Here is a 20,409-nt window from a genome sequence, read left to right as displayed (position 1 = left end):
GTGATAAAAGTTATTACATAATGGCATGATGTTACATACGGCTCTATACACCAGCTTGTTTATAAGTAATCACTCATTAATAAGCATTTGGAAATATTTTGTTCTGCATTTTGCAGTGCTGTTAACTATTAGCATCTATACCTGAGATATTTCACATTTAGCAAGTGGCAAATAGCATGATGTAGTTGAATAAGCAGAAAAACTGATGGACACAAAAACAATGAAAAATATTTAAGTATAATTTATTAAAGTTAACAGATGTTTTTATAAGTTGACAACAGTTTTATTCATTTATAAATAAATATGGCATTTCATAACTTGATCTAAAATATTCGTTGGACATTTAAAGTACAATGTTTTTCAAATCTTTCCAAAAATATCAGAAAATCTTAACTCTATGCTATTGATATAAATATATTACCAGTAAGTTTTAGATTTACATCAATAATTTTAAGTAAAATTTTATATTCACTGTCACTGTCTCCTCAGATAAATTTGATTTTTTAAAAGAACTATGGAATGCCAAAGTGTACAGGTTTTCATTTCTTTTATAATTTTCATTTACTGTTCCAGTTCACTATGGTCCTTTGAAAATGTTTATAATTAACTTCTGTTCACATGTTAAAAGTTATGTCGTTGACTCAAGTTGATGGTGTTTCTCTTACTGATGAGTCTTAGAAACACTGTATGGGTCACAAAATTAAATTGGGACGAAACACACCTGACAACAGATGTTGATAAAAACAATCAGTTGCATTTATAACCAACTGAAGATAAAAATAAGAAAATGTTATAACTTAAATCCAAAAACATTTTTAAAACTGTATTTTCAAATTTATCTGATTTTCAGGTGTGTCTAAGGCTGTTTTCACTCAAATGACATAGTTTAATAATTAGTTTTAATAGTTAAATGTGCTATTGCCTTTCTATTCCCATAAAGGAGTGCATTGTGATGAAACAATGTTAAAATGCTCACTATTCCAATAATTAGTTAACCAATAATAGTAGATGGTTTTGTAGTTAACAAGAACTGCCACTCAGGGTCAATTAAAAAAGAAAACATTAGAAATGACTTAATTACATAAGAAATTATCAAAAATACAAGGTGTTTTTTTAAAATAAACAGCTTAAAGGCCTACACCATGTAAAGTTCATACAAAAAAAGACTCCTATAACTTTATGCAACAAACTTTTCAAAAATAGAATGTTTATCAGTTGGTTAGAAAAGTACTACATATACTTTCAATGATGCACATGACTTTATACTGCACAAGCCAAAAAGGGAGTTAATCAATAAAAACTGATTTAATATTTACAGTAACATTTTCACCCATGCCAATCTTTGACACATAAATGCAATAATTAAAATTTGAAAACAAGAAATTAATGTGTCTTATGTTTCTAACAAACAACCTGACAGCCACATTTAAATGTAATGTAAACAAAGATAATGCCTTTTTTTTTTTAAATAATTAAGCTTTTTTTCTTCTCTCTCACCTTATTTTATTTCAGTTCAGTTTTATAAAATGTTTTGGGGCAAATTACATATATCAAATCAATGTAGTCAACAAATGTTTGCAATTTCAGTTGAATGGCTCAAGCAGTTTTAACCCTTATCATGCTGTTCATGGTTGGTCCTACCTTTGCGACAAGTGTAGATCATGATCAGCCTGCACATTAGTGCAGTCTGATCTTGATCTGCACTGTTCGCCATTCAGTCAGTATCTTTTGGTTAGCACCCCTTTTAACACTTAATAATACTGTCCAAATTGTAAAATGGACAGGTTCATTATAGAAATTTAGCAAGGGCATAAGGGTTAAAGTTATATCAAATTATATAGCTAATTGTGTCCCCTGTGCACCCAAAAAAGTGTGACAATTACATGTTGGCTAGTTTTCAACAGTGTGTTTTTAAATTTAAATGTTGAACACTACAGTTTCATTACCCCATTACTTTTCTTGAGTCCTAATGTTTCCTAAGATCTTAATCTTTTCCGCTTTGAAGACACAGTATGACTATTTTTGTTTAATAAATCAATTTTCTCAGAATCTTGATGAAAGTCTATACACGTAAAAATGTCCCCTGTGCACCTTTTCAGTAGTTTAGTGTCAGATTTCTTATATTCTTTAAATACAATGTTTTTACATAGGCCACAGTATATCTTGCAGCTTGTTCCTTTCACATGGCAGATATATTGTATTCAAGGAGATACATCAGGAGGAGATACATCAATCTGAAAAGGAATTGTTTTTTTCCATATAATATACAGTACACTATCACAAATGTTATTTTTGTTATGCATTTATGGAGCAAAATTTCCTTCTTTTGTTTATTGTTTAAATATGATTCAATTTTGCAACAGTATTTCAGTCATGTAATGGTGTTCTGTTAACCTTTTAAGTGTTCCTGTATTCTTTACTAGAAATGACTTATGCTCACAGACAACTTCCCATTGTAAATGAGTAAGAAATGGTGGACAAATGACTAAGACAAGTTCTTCTCTCAAACTGTTAAAGATATTGCATGCATAGCCAAAGGATCAAACTTACGAGCTTTCTTGATTCATAGTCTAGTGCTTTATATTCTGAGCTAGGCATGCAAATTATCATAAGTGAAAGTTTCAAACCAAACCAATACTTGGTCAAAATCAGACTGATCCATTTCAAATGGTTGTAAATGAAATGCCTCCATTCAGGGTATCAATTTGGTTTCTGTATGATGTTGCAAGCATGATTTTATTTATTGTTCTCCTTTATTTCCTTTTGAGTAAAATTAAAATCTTAGGCATGGTTTGAATTATAATAAACTTTGCAAATTTAGGAAACATTGAGACTACCTTAGTCAATACATACTATAGTCTATAGTTGAAATCACAGGCCAGACACCAGTACATGTACTGCCTTCAGTTCCATCAGTGTTTTGAAAGGTTGGTGAATAGTCATAGAACAACTCAGAATGGATTATCCACTGTCATTAGCATCTTTTGAATCAGCACATAGCTCAAGCCTGACCTCTGTATAATAAACTGAGGATCTTCATCAGCAGGCTGTGACCTGATATAAATTATATAAAAATGTTTGTCTGAAAATTGATTTGTAACCAGGTTTAAATATATAGTTTATTTCATTTATAACAAGAGCCATGTTGCACATAGCTAATCCCCCCGCCAGGCATATTATAATTGAAGGCTAAAGTTCCTGACAAGTTAGTGTCTGAAAGTATTAATTTTAGGGAAAGCTTTGAAGAACCGTTTAGTTGTGGTCCGCATCAGGGGTTTTAAGATGTGGAAGAAAGAATAAGTCAGTAGTGAGGTAGTTTACTGCTAAATTTTATTAATTTTCATGAACAGTATAGCTATGATGTTTTTTTCTATATGGCTACTGTAAAAAGACGGAATGAAAGCTAACAGGGAACAGGAGTGTCAGAATGTCACAATATATGCCCGTCAAAGCAAATGTGTTTACTCTAGCAGCTGTATTTGCAAATGGAATGCTAATTTTGTGGTTGTTTAGTAATCATTGTAAGTCTTTTGTTTTTTAAAGTCCACAAAAAAAACTCCTTACCAGGTAGAGATACCTTATATATAATAAAATACACCTAAAATTGGAGAGTAACATCTATGTTGTACCACAGAAAAGTGGTTTTGTTTTTTCCCTAGGGTCAATTATAAAAATGTTACAATATAAGTTATTCATAGTAACAACTAACGGAAGTTAATCTTAAAAAAAAAAAAAAAAAATGAAAGTCCACACAAAAATCTTTATCAGGTAGAGATTGGTCAAAATACACCTCATAATTGGATTAAGCATGCTTGTTGTACTACAAAAAAGTGGTCTTGATTTTTCCCTACGACTAGTAATGAAAAAGTTGCAATAAAAGCTATTTAAAGTAACAACAAAGGGAAGTAATTCTAAAGAAGGGAACTGCGCATGACACTTCGTCTCATGATGGTGTATAATTGTGCCAAGTTACATCAAAATCCCTCCATGCATGAAGAAGAAATGCTTCGGACAAAGTCATTCTTGTGTCTGACCTTTGACCTCTAGTGTGAGCTTGACCTTAGACCTAGTGACCTGGATCTTGCGTATGACACTCCGTCTCGTGGTGGTGAACATTTGTGCCAAGTTATATCAAAATCCCTCTATGCATGAAGAAGAAATGCTCCGGACAAGGTTTTTATTCTTGTATCCTTTGACCTCTAAGTGTGACCTTGACCTTAGACCTAGGGACCTGGTTCTGCACATGACACATTATCCATGCTAATTATTTGTGTCAAATTATTTTGAAATTGGACAATTCATGTCAAAGTTATGGACTGGATATGAAGACCACATTACCAGTATATATGTAGTGAAAATTGGCCGAGTTAAATCAAGAACTGTGACATTGACATTAGACCCAGTTTTTGCGCATGACACATTATCTATCCATGCTTATCACCTGTGTGAAATTATTTTGTAATCGGACCATGCATGTCAAAGTTATGGCCCAGACAAGAACACAACCCTTTCCAAAACACCCACACAAACACACACACGACAGGGGTAACATTGTATAGCTCCCCACCCCCCCCCCACCTCCCCCCTCCCCCACCCCGTTTAAGGTGAGGGCATAAGCAAACTAAAAATACTATACATTATAATACAGATGACTGAAGAGCATTTTACAATATATTGAAACGGGTCTAATGTCCCCTTGGACATGTATGTAATAAATCCAACATTAACATTTTCTGTGACTTTATTAGGGCGGTGTTGTATAATTTCCCAGCAAATTCTTTTTACAGTGTCTTCTAGGAGAAATTATGTTTGTATACAAAACTGCAGCATTTTCTATTTCAAGAACTGATAAGACGTTGATCTAGTGGGCAGAAGCCGAACGTCCATATTTTTTTTTTGTAAAAAGTGATGTTTTTCTAACAGCATAAACTTTCTTAAAACACAACTTATTATAAATAGTATCATAAAATCATTATATCAAAATAAAATGGATTAATGATAAACACTTCACTTACAGCGTTTCTGAACAATTTTGGTAGAGGACCACTAGGCAATGCAAAAAAAAAAAACACATTTCAAAAGCCTACTTCATGCAGTTTCAGACAAGAAGATTTAAACAAGGGACCCAAGCTGGACTAAATCGCTCACCTTAGGCCGACTGACCTAAATAGATCCTGCTTGTGACAAAGTATTACATTTAAGGAAGAAAAAAATAAAGATTTTTAAAAGTGTTCCTAAGCTTTTAGGCTCTAGCAGCCAGTAAAAGGAGCTAAATGCCCATTTAAACAAATTGGGAGAGGACCATATAATTATGTTACATACCAAGTTTGATGAAGATCTATCAAGCAGTTCATGAGGACCATTAAATGATGCAACTGACAAAATTTGATGAAGATCCATCAAGCAGTTCATAAGAAGTTGTTTAAAAAGTGTTTCTATTTATAGATCTAGCAGCCCCTTAAATGGGCTTATCAGTAATTACCCCCATTTGAACAAATTTTGGACATCACCATTTAATGATGCAACAGACAGTTTAATGAATATCCATCATGCGGTGCATGGTAAGAAGACATTTAAATATATTAATCTATTTTTAAAATGCTACAGATGAAGTTCTATGAAGATCTATCAAGATGTTTATGAGAAAAAAATTGTTAAAGGTATTTCTATTTTTAGCTCTAGCGGCTCCTTAAAGGGACCAGGTGCCCCAATTTCAACAAACTTGGGACCTCATTAAAGGATGCCACAGACCAAGTAAATGAAGATCATTAAAAATAATCAACTTACATGCAAGATAAATATAATCTAATGCAAATTTTACATGTTAAAACCAAACAAATAGTACGTGCAAGTTCTTCTGGAGTACAAGGTGAAATCAAGCACTACAAGTTGACACATTTTTTGCCTTGAAACTTTTTAAATACTGTGTCATTAGTATATACAATCAACATAGACTACTTATAATTGGGGTTCTTTCATGACCTTTGCATGTCTTCTAAATGTGGTGAACATTTATGTAAAGTGTCTTTAAAATCATTCAAAATATCATATATTTTTATTAACATCCTTCCTTTAAAACAAGTAATTTTTAGGAATGTGTTTCATCACCAAAAAATGTTGGCAAGCAGCTTTAAAACAGACATATATTTTTCTTTTTTAGAGAAACTCATTTCGGACAGGACTTGGCTGCCATTTTTTTTAATTTAAGTGAAGCGGCCGGACAACATTTCCATTTCTGTATCTATGTCATCTGCACTGACAATATCACTGGCCAGCACAAAAACAGCATAAAACGCGTAAAAACTGATAAATGAATACAATTTCACTCAACGTCATTGAATTTCCGCGAAATGCGCGGGAATGTCCGAGTTGTTTTTTACATTGACGTCATTTCGTTTTGAATTATCCGTTTTGGGGCCGAATGACATTTACGCATTGCCACAGAAGCGTATATAAAAGGGTGTTATAACAACATGTAAACGCGAGAATCTCTCTGTTAACACACACCCGAGAAGTGGCAAAGACATCAGTTTTATGCTAGAATATTGAAAAACAAATATGTTTCTAGCTGCAAATTCATTGTTTCCACAGAAATATTCAAATATTGTGAAACAAAATGTGTTTAAGGCACAAAGGAATTCATCCTCACATCGTAACTGCAGAACAACTTTCAGGGCCACTTAATGGGGCCCAAATAGTTTTTTGGTGAATAATGTTTCATTCCTTTGTGTGGTCCAATCCTAGCACCAACCAATATATTTCTTTCTTGATCTAGCTGTGTCAAAACAATTTTACATGATTACAAGATATCATATGATGTAGAAGTGTCAAAATACCAATATTTAGATGAAAAATATTACTGTTTTCTTAAAATGGCCATGGTTCAATGCTGGTCAAGTGAAACTGTTTTAAATGTACACAATAAATTGCAGATTTTTTTTTGGTTTGTTAATCCATACCTTTGCCATCTTCCCTAAAATTCATACTTTCTTCTTCAGCGGGGATGCCAATGTTGTAGTGATGGGTACTATTTAGTGGGTTGAGGGATGAGCAGACTGACTCCCTCTGCTTTCAGATCTGCTGGCTCCTCTATCGGTGCAGATATAAAAACCTTTGTTGAACTTGTAACAACAACAACAGTCACTTCAGGGCTGTGCCCACCTATATTACACAAAAGTGGTCACTCATCTGCGAATATTTTGAGTAAGATTTATGAACAGACTTGGAAAACCATACGGCTAGGATATAGTTCCAAAATTCCATTGAGGTATTTCAAATACAATGTCCAGGTAACTGTTGAATTTATTGTACACCATAAAGAATTCATCTAACAAAATATTGAAATACAAAAGAGACAATTCACAAACTTACTTTAAAGTTTAGAAATTTTTGCCATCACTATCAACAGTCATCAGTGATGACTTCTTGCTGTCATCCCTTTGCCCTGTACTTAACAGGCTGATCACCAGCTACATCTCTGACTTTCAGCGCTCTGTTTGTGTGGTCCCTTTCCCCGGTCACTGAAGACAGTACTGATGTTTGCCATCTAAAAGTAACAATATAATTTTTACTAAACACATCTCAATAAAAAAGCACTTTTGTCCTACAGGTACATTATATCTAAAAATAATTTATTTAGAGACCTGCTCCAGTCCTAACTTTTAACCTTAAATTGTCACTGAAAAAGCATGAACATCCTGATTATCAACAGTGGCCCCTGTTAAAATAGAGGCTATTTTATATGCGGTTTTGTGTGCTAAGGTGTGGTGTGTGGCCGTTAGCTGTTACCTATTGTAATCATGGGTTGCATACACACAATAGAATTTGAATAGCCGCGGAGAAGGGCTTTAACGTATTTGGAATGTAAAGGTGAATAATTCAAAACATAAAAATCATCAACTTCACAATTTTCTTTTTCTTCCTCAAAATTCTTATGAAATTTTGTTCTGCGGGAAAAGAACCGACAACAACAAGTGATGAAAGATTACTGAGTTTTCTAAATTTCTCAAACAACTTTTGTATTATTTCTGTGTAATTTTAGACAACATGTTGCGTTGTTCTAGATTACTCTAATACCATATCAATTACAATAAGCTGTTTGAAAATATTTCATTATCATGATTTAAAATAGCGATTTTTTTTCGTAAACCCCCGTGGCCAGAACAAGCAATTTTTTACCTTTTACGTCAAACATTAAAAAAAAAAACTATAATATAAACCATGAAAATAATATAAAATAGAAAAAAGTGGAAACTTCACAGGTCGCTCAACACGACAAAAACGAAAATGTTGAAGGCTCGGTTTGATTGAGCATGTTCATGGACGGTAGTTGAAATGCATGCTACCGTCCACGCCCTCTAGCCCCGGGTTGAGCAGAACTCAACATTTACACATGCTTAAAGTACAAAAAGCAATATAGAGACATCCGCAGATGTATTCAAACGGCGGTGAACATGGAACCTTTAACGATACACGTGTTGAGGCGTGTAATTCCATGAAGAGCGGCGTTTGGTCCCTAGATAAAATAATGGGTTTGCCCCAAACGAGAAAACAATGGGCAGAACTAAACAAACTGGAATTTAGGAAGGGGATCTGAGGTTATTGAGCCTGCGTATCACAGAAACTGTCAAAAGACAAAATTAAAAGCAGCACCATATCCAAGGGGTGATTATACAATACCCAAGGCAATAAAAGCGGGAGTATTGGAACCACCCAGGCCGAAATGGTCATGTTGAGAAACTAAACAGTACCGATAACATGACCTAAAAATCGTGCTGGACGATCTGAGAAGATCGAAGTATAACAGCCCTGATTGAATGTACGGGGAGACTTTTTACGGCCGCCACACGGCACAAACAACGCTGCTGTGATTATAAAATAGAAAAAGTGGAAACTTCAAAGGTCGCTCAACAAGACAAAAACGAAAATGTTGCAGGCTCGGTTTGACTGAGCCTGTTCATGGACGGTAGTGGAAATGCATGCTACCGTCCACGCCCTCTAGCCCCGGGTTGAGCAGAACTCAACATATACACATGCTAAAAGTACAAAAAGCAATTTAGAGACATCCGCAGATGTATTCAAACGGCGGTGAATATGGAACCTTCAATGATACACGTGTTGACGCGTGTAATTCCATGAAGAGCGGCGTTTGGTCCCCAGATAAAATAATGGGTTTGCCCCAAACGAGAAAACAATGGGCAGAACTAAACAAACTGGAATTTAGGAAGGGGATCTGAGGTTATACAGCCTGAGTATCACAGGAACTAAAAAAAAAAAAAACCATGAAAATAAGTGACTTACTACGTAATAGCTTTTTCAATTTTCAGTCCAATTTATATCAAACATCTTACCAAAATTTCAAATTACTTTACTGTCAAATGACTGAAAAACAACTGTTACTTTCCCCATCCCTGAAAAATGAGCATCATTTTTCCTAAAAAAGGATCGTATGTTCATAACTATAACTTCATGTTGCCCAATATGATGCCTACTTTTTATGTTAAAAGCAAGCAGTGAGTTGAACCTGATTAAAAAAGTGTTTAGAAATGGCCGGATCAGAAACCTCTGGTCATCAACTTCATCCGGACACCAGAGTAGCTATGACTCAATTTAAAGGGTAAATTATGAAGTTCTCAAAAAAAAGTTTGAAATTACACACCATATTTCTTGAGAAATATTAAGCCACAGGATTTCATCAATTTAACTGACATGTAATTGCCGCATCGGAGATATTTCAACGCACTTTAACGTGTGATTCTGTCGTTACGTCACGATTGCATATATTATTAAACGATTTGCATCAAATAGACTGTACAGTATTTGTAGCCAAGCTTAACTCATGACCTCAACACAAGAAGTGGAAAGCTGCTTTGACTTAAAGAAGGACTTATTCACTTTTTGAACCTATGGTGACAAACTACTGGTATCTACATTGCATATGAATTCTATATCATAGGAATGTATTTACATATTCAGATTGTTTTTGTCTTGTTTCTTTGTGTGTTGAAAAGAAATATTTATCTTATAGAGGTCTTATAGCCCCGTAACCAGTAATATAATGCAGTTAAGACTTTTTGATTTGCTAAAAATATTGAAGTGCTTATTAGAATTAGGATTATTTATCAGATTTTAAATTTCTGACTGAAAACTTGATTCCTATAAAGTATCCGATGTTCAAATTATAATAATTCCAATCTAATCAAACCCATTTGCACTGTATAATACAATGGTATGCACGTTTTTTGTTGTATATGAAGCGTATGATCAATTCCATTCCAAAGTCTAAAGATGTGCTACGTGTAAAATGAACACTTGCTTAAAATTTCTATGGCCGACCATTTGCTGTTTTGTATCTCCCTAAACGCATTTTATTCAGCCAAGTTGCCACAAACATGTATTTACATGTACATGTAATTTCAATGGTGACGTCATTGCGCCGTATTACCCGCCACACCATATTAAAAGCTTTTGTGATAGTAGTGGGTGAAATAATTGGCATAAAGGGCTTGGTTCACTTATAGGTTAAAATGGCACAACATCAAATGTTGTTGAAATATTATTATAATGAATGATCAACAACTCAGAATGCAAAATCTCATATTTAAATTCATTTGCCATGGCAACCGATTGGTTTTCTTTATGGAAACACGAAAATCTCTTATAACAATTACATCAGAACGTATAATTAAAATTCAGATATGCTAAGATATAACCCTAAGCAACGCCTATAATTTGAGGCAAAAAAATATATGGTTGCCATGGAAACGGAGGAAAAAAAATGAGAATATTTGCTATGTCTGTTTTTTATGGAATAAAACCAATTTAGGTCATTCTTTAAGAAAAATAACATATGTAATTTGTTTGTGAAGATCATTATTCATAAATAATACAATATATTTCTGTTGCTATGGTTACAATGGAGTTGCAGTATATTCTTCAATGAGACAACAATGACGTTTTTGCTAAGTTATTGTAGAACACTTTCAGCATTTACCATTACATGTAAAAATTAAAAAAATGCACCACTGAAAAGTGTTCTTCAAACAATGTTTTTTTCAAGACATAATATAGGACAACAGAAAAATGTTTCCTTAGTTACTCAGTTAATTCCGTAAACATAATACTACATAATCTCATTTAACACACAGTAATAGTTTAAGAAAAATGCCTTATTAAATGTCTTGATCATATTAAAAGAGTTAGATAATACTAACGGCAATAATATATAATTTGCATACAAAAACTAAATTGTTTCCACAATAATCCAATGTATGTTCACAAATTATACATATATTGTGCTTTCAAGACGGGTTAAATTAATTGTTCATGAAAAGGGAAAATAAACATGATACTGGCTGACAGAAATGATTACATGCAGTTTGAATACAGCAGAAAATATTCGTAGATCTATATAATCCAACTGTCGTAATGAAAAAAAAAATGTACATTACTGTTACAAATAGACATTATTATATGTTACAATTATTGTTGAAAAATCTTCCAGTGTTTTAGAGGAATTTCACATTTATACTGTGTTCAGCCTTACATGTATATAGTGAGTCAATATTTAACAAATGCATAGTACTGTTGACACCATAAAGTTGTTAATTCAATGTTTACATAAACTATATGTGTCATTTGTTCTTTTTCAAATATATGGAATTTGGGTCTAGTACATCTTCAAACAATCAAAAACACTTTCAAATTATTCAAAATTTCAGAGCTCTTCCTCTGTATTACTTTAAATGTTAAACACTTTTTTTCCACCCAGTCATTCTTCGTTTTAAATGACTTGAATTATCAATTTTAATGGCTTTGACACTGCTGGTTTTGAGCATACATTGCTGTTGCTGCAAAGGGGCGCTATTTCATAACACTGTCGACTGGCATCCAGCTCAGAAATGGTAATACAGTTGGTGAATTTGCCTGTCATGCCAACCCCCTGCCTAAAAATATTAATCTCCGTCTCTGTGTTGAAGTTATAATCCTTCAAGAATACTATCTATACCAGGTCATGCAGAAGACATTCTGTAATGATAAATGTATCAAATATTTAAGACAAAGAACGCATAACCTTTTCATCAATCCTGAACAACAGCATTCCAAAAGACATCCCACACATAATTACATTAAATAACATTTTTGAATTTTATTACAGTAATAACTTCTTTTCATGAAAAAATTCAACCATCGCACATATTCTACATCAAGTACAGGCCATGATTTTGATCTCATTTTAACAAATAGTTCTTTAACCTGGTTAAGAAAAAACAGTTACTTTATTAGAATTATGTTATTTCTGATTAACTTGCTTGCAGTGAGCTAGACACTCTTTAACAACACAAACATAAACAGAAACTGTGTTATTTTAATGTAAGTGGCCTCTTTACAGACATGATCTCTGCAGCAAGTTTTATCAATACTTGATTATTAATAAAAACATAACTGATTAAAGAGGCTCAAGCCAAATATACCTAAACATGTTCAGGACTGAATTCTGTATGCCGGGTCTCAATCAGGTTGTACTCCAAGTCATCATGTAGACCCATCATAACAAGCCACATTCCATAGCTAAAATAACGGGTATATTTAAACAATGAATTCTTAAACAAAAACTTCTAAGTAGCAGTAGTGAGTCCTTAGAATATAACATAGCATCACTTTATTAAAACAAATAAATGCCAGCTACACAGTTTATTTTCTTACATACACACCTAAGTCTTAATACAGTATGTTGCGTAATTATGCAATATTCAAATTGTAATTCAATGTTTATCAGTGGAGATATTATTTTTCATTTAGATAAAATTATGCACATTATATATATAAACTGGAAACTAGTGACTTTCCAAACTGAAGTGTAAGAACACACTGTAAATTTAAATATTTCAACATCAAATTCTGTGTGCTTAATAAATATTTCTTTATTTATTGGGAATTCTTACCTTATTACAACACTTTTCTTATTTTGTCCACTATAATTGTCCATATGTAATGAAACATTCTTTTCTCCATAGCCATGATGCTTGAAGTGATGGTGGACCATAGATACCACACTGTTTGCTCCTCTTCCAACAGCAGTACTGTACTTTTCATACAAAAACAAGAACAGTTTATAAGAAATGTATTAAATTCTCATCAAAAATTGAGTGAATCAACACTGACCAAGCAGTTCATCCTTTCTTATAGATATTGCTTAACATTAACTTGTATTTATCAAAATTTAATTGAATTCCAATTCACAGTGCTTATGATATAGCATCTTTATTATAAAGCAATGCAGAATTTTCAACCTAATTTCAGGGATTTACAGAAAGTTCAGTGGAAAAAAACCCATAGAAATTAGTAATATCAAGTCTTAACAAAACATAACTTCCTTTAGATAATTTTACTTGACAAAATTTCTGCAAAGGTGTCACTATAATTCCAATGTAAAATGTGCACTGCAGGCCTGAAGCTTTTATTCATAGAGTCATGATTTGTTTGAAAACTATGGAATTTAATTTAGTGATATAGGAATTTCATAGTTAAAATTGATATTGAAAAAGTGCATTTGAGGATACTGACACTGATATGAATGTAAACACTAACTTCAAAATCTTATACCTGCCTGAGGATTCACAGAAATACAAGGGTCCTACTTGCTGAGCATAGTATGGGGTCAATACTTGTTGAGCACTCAAAACTGCAGTGAGCCTTTATATTTCTTACTGCTGGAGGTTATCCTGAAAAATATAAAAAAAGAATTTCACATTTATTTAGTAGCCTACCAGCATGCTGACTACCAGTAATGGCAGTAGTGAGAATGAAAAAAGTAGTTTTTATTGTAATTTGCATGTAGATTTTTTTAAGAAATGTTCAGGGGGTCTATTTAGGGTTGCTATAAAATTACAACAAAAAGTGACAATTTAAAAACACCACTTTTCCTGTGTTACTGTACTATAACTTTCAATTTTCATAGATTCCACTGTGCATAATGACCATGTTATTATTAAATTGTTCACAATCTGTGACAGTTTAAACAATGTACAATATCTTGTAATATTGAGCTATTCCAGAAAATATCCACCCCCTCCCTGTGGAAGCAGTTTTTTTGGTACAACCTGAGAGGAGGGGAATGGGGGGGGGGGGGGAGGGGGTGGTATTTGAAGGGATCCTATTGGAGGAAGTGGGGGGGGTATTTGAGGTAACCGGGGTGTGGAAGGGGGAGGGGATAAATTTTAAAAATAACTCTAGAGGAGGGGAGTGGGGGGGGGGGGTATTTGGAGGGATCCTATTGGGAGGAAGGGGAGGGGGGTATTTTCAGGTAACCGGGGTGTGGAAGGGGGAGAGGTGGGGGGGGGGGGGTAAAATGTCTCCAGGAAAGGGGGGGGGTGTAATTTTCTCCGAAAAAACTGCTTCCACCGTGGGGGGTGGATATTTTCTGGAATAGCGCATTCCTGTTCATCAGTTCATTTACCTCTTTACAAATTCTAGATAGAAAGTTTCATACAGAATGTAGGCCTACTTAACATAGTAGATGCCCGAAGGTCTTGGCTACAAGTATATTCTGCCATCATGAAAACTTACAAATACACAGGAATGATATCAAAAGTAGATCTATTTGACAGCAGACAGTCGAATCGAAATGTCAATGTCAACACTGCTATTTTTCACTGCAAAGTTGTATCTTCGATAAGTCAACAAACGAAGCGGTCTGTCCATTTTGTTTAGCCTCCAATTACGAATAAATTTATAATGAAAATTAACACTTACCATAACAATTATCAAATCCGCCATGCACTTTAAATATCCGCGTATATTCAGAGCAATAACTGCATGTATTCTCGGACCCAGTTTCAGACATGTATCCACCGATAATGGCGTGTTGATTTCAAAGGGAAACAAGTCGCTAATTCACTCATTAGGTTGTGATATTTCACTAAATGTTGAAACGTTTAAACTTAAAAATCTTCGTCCGATATTTTTGATTTTAACACTAGCTCTAATGGCTGTTGCTTGAAAAACAAATTAATGAAAACAAATATCTAATTAAGTGACGTCAACTTCACGTCATTTTTAACCGAAATCGAGGCTGTGTAATTTCGGATAAAAATGTGTCTCTGAGACGGACGCTTTTTTCGTTTTTGAATATGGCGGCATTGCTCACCAGCGATGATTTTTGCACTTTTTGTTGGTTTTCCATGTACGAAGTATTGGTTAAAATATTAAGACTGGTAAAGGATGCCGCCAAGGCGAAAATCATAAATAAAGTCGCAAATTTCATGGAAAAATCACATATTTTTTGGAAAGTGGTGCATGTTTGGAGTAATATATAAACACAAAAACACATTATTTTTCAACATTTATTACTTATATATGAAGCATTGTGTTTACTTTTTACGAACAGCATATGTATCAATGTAGAATAAGTAATGTATAATATGGCTAAATATCGGTGCCATTTACGTACATTAGTGAACCAAGCCCTTTATGTCATCAACAATACCATTCTACAATTAATTAAAACAAATTTACAGTCAACACAAACTGCAAAAAAAAAAAAAAAAAAAAAGAAAAAAAAAAAAAAACACTGCAAAAGCAAAACTCAGGAAACTGAGATGACTTATCCAAACGGACTTAAGGTATCAAGTCGGACTGTAGTCTTACTAATTTGGCTTTTTGGGATGACTTATTTTATGAGTTGTCGTCATTCTAAGCCAAACCCGTATCAGGAAAACAAAGACATTACAAATCCAAAAAAGTCATAATATACTGGTATGACTTACTTGCTTTAATAAGTAAAACACTAATACTCATGAACAAACTAAAACTGGGTTGAATTTAATCCGTATTTTCAAACAAGAGACTTTAATCTTCGAAAATGTAACAGATGCGAGGAGATATCTACTCTGACACAGGTTTCGCTTAACAGCAAACTGCCAATGATACTATTTTTCAGAAACATTCCTCACAGGGTTGTCTAGGAATACGGAACTTCCGTAATCCTAGAATCAAAGACTAGGATTACGGTACCATAATCGTAGCCACTTCCTTCATAAAATGTCGTGAGGCAAGTTTATGCTTCAATGTCAAAATAAATTCATTATCAGAGAAGTGACCATTACAAATACTTTGTACATGTACCACTACCAGAAAACTAGTCGAACTAATCCGATATATACAGCTTGTTTTATATTGTGGCGGTCAAAAACAAGTCAGAAATTAAAAAGCAGCCACTCAGCGACAGTAAGTTTGTCTACCAGAAAACGTACCCAACGGATTTTCATTGGGGATTTCCTACCGCTGTCCCGAAACGGACTATTATTTAGACAAGTCGGACTAAAGAAGTTTATCTTGGATCTTTCACAAAAGGTTACTTGTTACTCAGAAATGCATTACAACTCACAAGCATGAATGAACATTTATTTGTCATAAAAACATGATCAAGACTCAAGCAGTCTTTGAAATCTAGGCAAAAAAAAAAGAGAAAAAATATGTCATGTTTCTTTAGAAAGTTTATACAGCCATAATAATTTCAGTAAAAAATGAAAATAAAATTTTAGCCCTATTCAAATACATGATCGGGCTACTTTCAGTTTCACTTTGGAAAACAGTGCATAATCTCCATTCTCCATACTTGCCCGACTTAAAAATCATACAGTTTTTTCTTTTTTTTTGGATACCTGCTATGCAACACACTAAGCAGGTTGAATTGGTTGAAAAAGCGTTTTCGAGCGTTTAAATTGTATTGGGGTCACATTATTTTTGAAACTGTGAATCAGGCGCTTGCAAGAGTTATCTGTCCTGTGGTTTGTTGCTAGTCAAGGATATAGCAATGAATATTGCGATAGGATCATCAACATTTAAAAAGCAAAACTGTTCACATTACGATTAAATTATACTTACTTACTTCTCTTCTCATTAAGAGGTATACAGTACTTAATTGGGTATATGTGCTCTTCTTCCCTACGTATAGTAAACAACAATGGCGTCGCTGCGCGTATTTATATAAATTCCCGCAAAAATAGTACGATTAGTTCGCTACAAGAAATAGTGCACGTATATACCAAAACGGAATAAGTTATTTTGAAAAATGATGTAACAGATGCGAGGAGATATCTACTCTGACACCGGTTTCGCTTAACAGCAAACTGCCAATGATACTATTTTTCAGAAACAATCCTCACAGGGTTGTCTAGGAATACGGAACTTCCGTAATCCTAGAATCAAAGACTAGGATTACGGTACCATAATCGTAGCCACTTCCTTCGTAAAATGTCGTGAGGCAAGTTTATGCTTCAATGTCAAAATAAATTCATTATCAGAGAAGTGACCATTACAAATACTTTGTACATGTACCACTACCAGAAAACTAGTCGAACTAATCCGATATATACAGCTTGTTTTACATTGTGACGGTCAAAAACAAGTCAGAAATTAAGAAGCAGCCACTCAGCGACAGTAAGCTTGTCTACCAGAAAACGTACCCAACGGATTTTCATTGGGGATTTCCTACCGCTGTCCCGAAACGGCCTATTATTTAGACAAGTCGGACTAAAGAAGTTTATCTTGGATCTTTCACAAAAGGTTACTTGTTACTCAGAAATGCATTACAACTCACAAGCATGAATGAACATTTATGTGTCATAAAAACGTGATCAAGACCCAAGCAGTCTTTGAAATCTAGGCAAAAAAAAAAGAGAAAAAATATGTCATGTTTCTTTAGAAAGTTTATGCAGCCATAATAATTTCAGTAAAAAATGAAAATAAAAATGTTAGCCCTATTCAAATACATGATCGGGCTACTTTCAGTTTCACTTTGGAAAACAGTGCATAATCTCCAATCTCCATACTTCCCCGAATTAAAAATCATACAGTTTTTTTTGATACCTGCTATGCAACACACTAAGCAGGTTTAATTGGTTGAAAAAGCGTATCCGAGCGTTTTAATTGTATTGGGGTCATCTTATTATTGAAACTGTGAATCAGGCGCTTGCAAGAGTTATCGGTCCTGTGGTTTTTTGCTAGTCAAGGATATAGCAAAAAATATTGCGATAGGATCATCAACATTTAAAAAGCAAAACTGTTCTCATTACGATTAAATTATACTTACTTATTATACAGTACTTAATTGGGTATATGTGCTCTTCTTCCCTACGTATAATAAACAACAATGGCGTCACTGCGCGTATTTATATAAATTCCCGTAAAAATAGTACGATTAGTTCGCTACAAGAAATAGTGCACGTATATACCAAAACGGAATAAGTTATTTTGAAGACGATAATCAGGATAATCAGTTTGAATGTGTATTTCTGTTGTTTAAATGTTTCTCTGCTAATTGAGCATCTCCAGTTGCATTATTTTCCGTTTAATAGAACATTTGCGTTATTAGGTTTTCTGCATATCAGTTTCGTCTAGTCAAAACTACCTTATACTTTTCATCGGCTATTTTCCGCTTTTTCCTGTTTGTTCGGGAGTTGTTGTTGTTGCTACTGTTGATTTAGTTTGTGCCGACTCTGTGGCTATTGTCTGACGACAATCGCCACAAAAAGAAAACGTTGTTGCAAACGTCTAAAGGTAAGGGGGAAAGAGACATTCCAAATATGAACACCTGTGCATGATTTAGATAGTATGTATGTTAGTTTAACTTTAAAACTAATGCTCCATGCAGTCTGATAATGATCTGCACTTTTCGCTATCTTTTTGGTAACCACCCCTTTTCTGCTAATAGTACTGTCCATATTGAAAGATGGTACAGTTCATTACAGTTCATTACAGAAATTCAGCAGGGTAAGGGTAACTTTAACTTCATGCCCTGAGTGAATCTGAAAGGACAAACATTTTCATTTTCCAATGATATTACATATTTTATCATTGATGTAAATCATGAATTGTATTTGTAACAATCACTGTTTTATTTTGACATGACGTGACAGTTTTTAGACAAAGGAGATTGATGAATTAACATTAAATTGATAAATGTTTACATAGATCACTATGTTGGATGATAGTATATTAATATGCAGAAAAAATGTATTGTTCTATTCTTGCTACCTACTTAAATTTAGAACACTTTTGTAACAGATTTTTCTTGTATCTTTCTTTATAGTTTAACACAGCACTTAAGCCCTATTTAGGTGTTAAAATGCTATTAAGTGTGAACCAATATAAACCGTCATACAACTTCCGCACAAACTTGGGAGTTGATAACCAGTTATTTCAGAGTTACCCTTTTTACTGAAATTGTCACTGATATCAATCATGCAACTGTCAGCAATCATAATTCATAACATCATGTAATCTGATAAAGAAATAATATATCATTTAGTGACTTGTCCCTGAATAAATCATTGTTTGGAGTTCAGATTCGAAGTAATTATATCACGATGGCACAGCCCTCATACGCATCTAAACGGCAAACAATGATTTTATTCAAGAGCAAATCACTAAATGAGATATATAAGTTCCATTCTAACACATTACCAAGGACTTAAAAGTACATCCTTGACGGCATTCATTAAATATTTACCCGTTTTCATGTAGATTCTTTTCCAGCGTTCTCGTAATAATTGTGACGTCAGAGCAGTGAATTTTTCTAAAATAATTCATTGTTTTGAGCCTTCCTTGCTTAACATGTTTAATAGGAAAATGAATTGGATCGTGTTAGAATTTTAAATGACATTTATTTTTACTAAAAGTAAACAGTTAACTTTATATACAGAGCTTCTAGGCGTTGACTGTTCGTTATTGCGATTGCCTAACATTTCTTCCCTGTTTACTTTTCAATGGAATTAATGTTAATCAATACATGTGTGAATGAATTTTTAATAAATCTAATTGAATATGCATGTTTTAAGGTTTAGTTAAAATATCTATAAAATGCTACATATTTGCTTATTAATTTCACCTGGATGCAATTATTCTTGCAACATGCAACTGATTTTGAAAATTTGACTTTTTATAGACACTGAATTTTTTTGTATTTCAATGATGGGAAATATATACGTGATTTGCGTGAAAAAAAAGAAAGATCCAAGCATAAAGTTACAAAGTGTCAGTGACTTATAATAGGCTATGACAATGTCTTTAATGTCTTAAAGACCTGCTCTCGTCATACCTTTTAATCTTGAATTTACGCTAAAGACGGATGAAATTCCTTAATACGAACAGTAACACATGTAAGAATAGAGAAAGACATAAATTTCTATAACAATACCCATGGTTTTGCGTGCTAAAGTGTGGCTCGTGTTAACTACTATTATCATCACTACAGCATAAACACTATAGAATTTGAATAACCGCGCAGCAGGGCTTTAACATTTTATTTAATTACAGCAGCAATATGTAAAATAACCAAGAATATTGCATAAAAGAAATATTCCTTGTTTTCGGTAACATGCTAAAAAAATAGGGTTAGTAGGTCAG

At 33.6% G+C, this 20,409-nt stretch overlaps 1 long non-coding RNA gene across 4 annotated transcripts; it reads right to left on the bottom strand.

Moving 5' to 3' along the window:
- Nucleotides 1-11,281: 11,281 nt before the first annotated feature.
- On the bottom strand, nt 11,282-14,864 carry LOC128554166 (uncharacterized). 4 transcript variants are annotated; one of them, XR_008369534.1, is made up of 5 exons: nt 14,755-14,864; nt 13,606-13,724; nt 12,945-13,082; nt 12,474-12,570; nt 11,282-12,027 (listed from the first exon to the last, which is right to left on the bottom strand). It is a non-coding gene; the product is annotated as an uncharacterized LOC128554166 (long non-coding RNA). The 4 variants fall into 4 exon arrangements; XR_008369533.1 differs by having other exon boundaries at nt 11,284-12,027; nt 12,945-13,087; nt 13,641-13,724; XR_008369532.1 differs by having other exon boundaries at nt 11,285-12,027; nt 12,945-13,087.
- Between the last annotated feature and the right edge of the window lie 5,545 nt (nt 14,865-20,409).

The sequence above is a fragment of the Mercenaria mercenaria genome, unplaced genomic scaffold, assembly GCF_021730395.1.
Source record: "Mercenaria mercenaria strain notata unplaced genomic scaffold, MADL_Memer_1 contig_4788, whole genome shotgun sequence".
NCBI classification, from domain to species: domain Eukaryota; kingdom Metazoa; phylum Mollusca; class Bivalvia; order Venerida; family Veneridae; genus Mercenaria; species Mercenaria mercenaria.
Note: the sequence above shows the minus strand (reverse complement) of the source record. Positions and strands in the feature narration are given on the sequence as shown.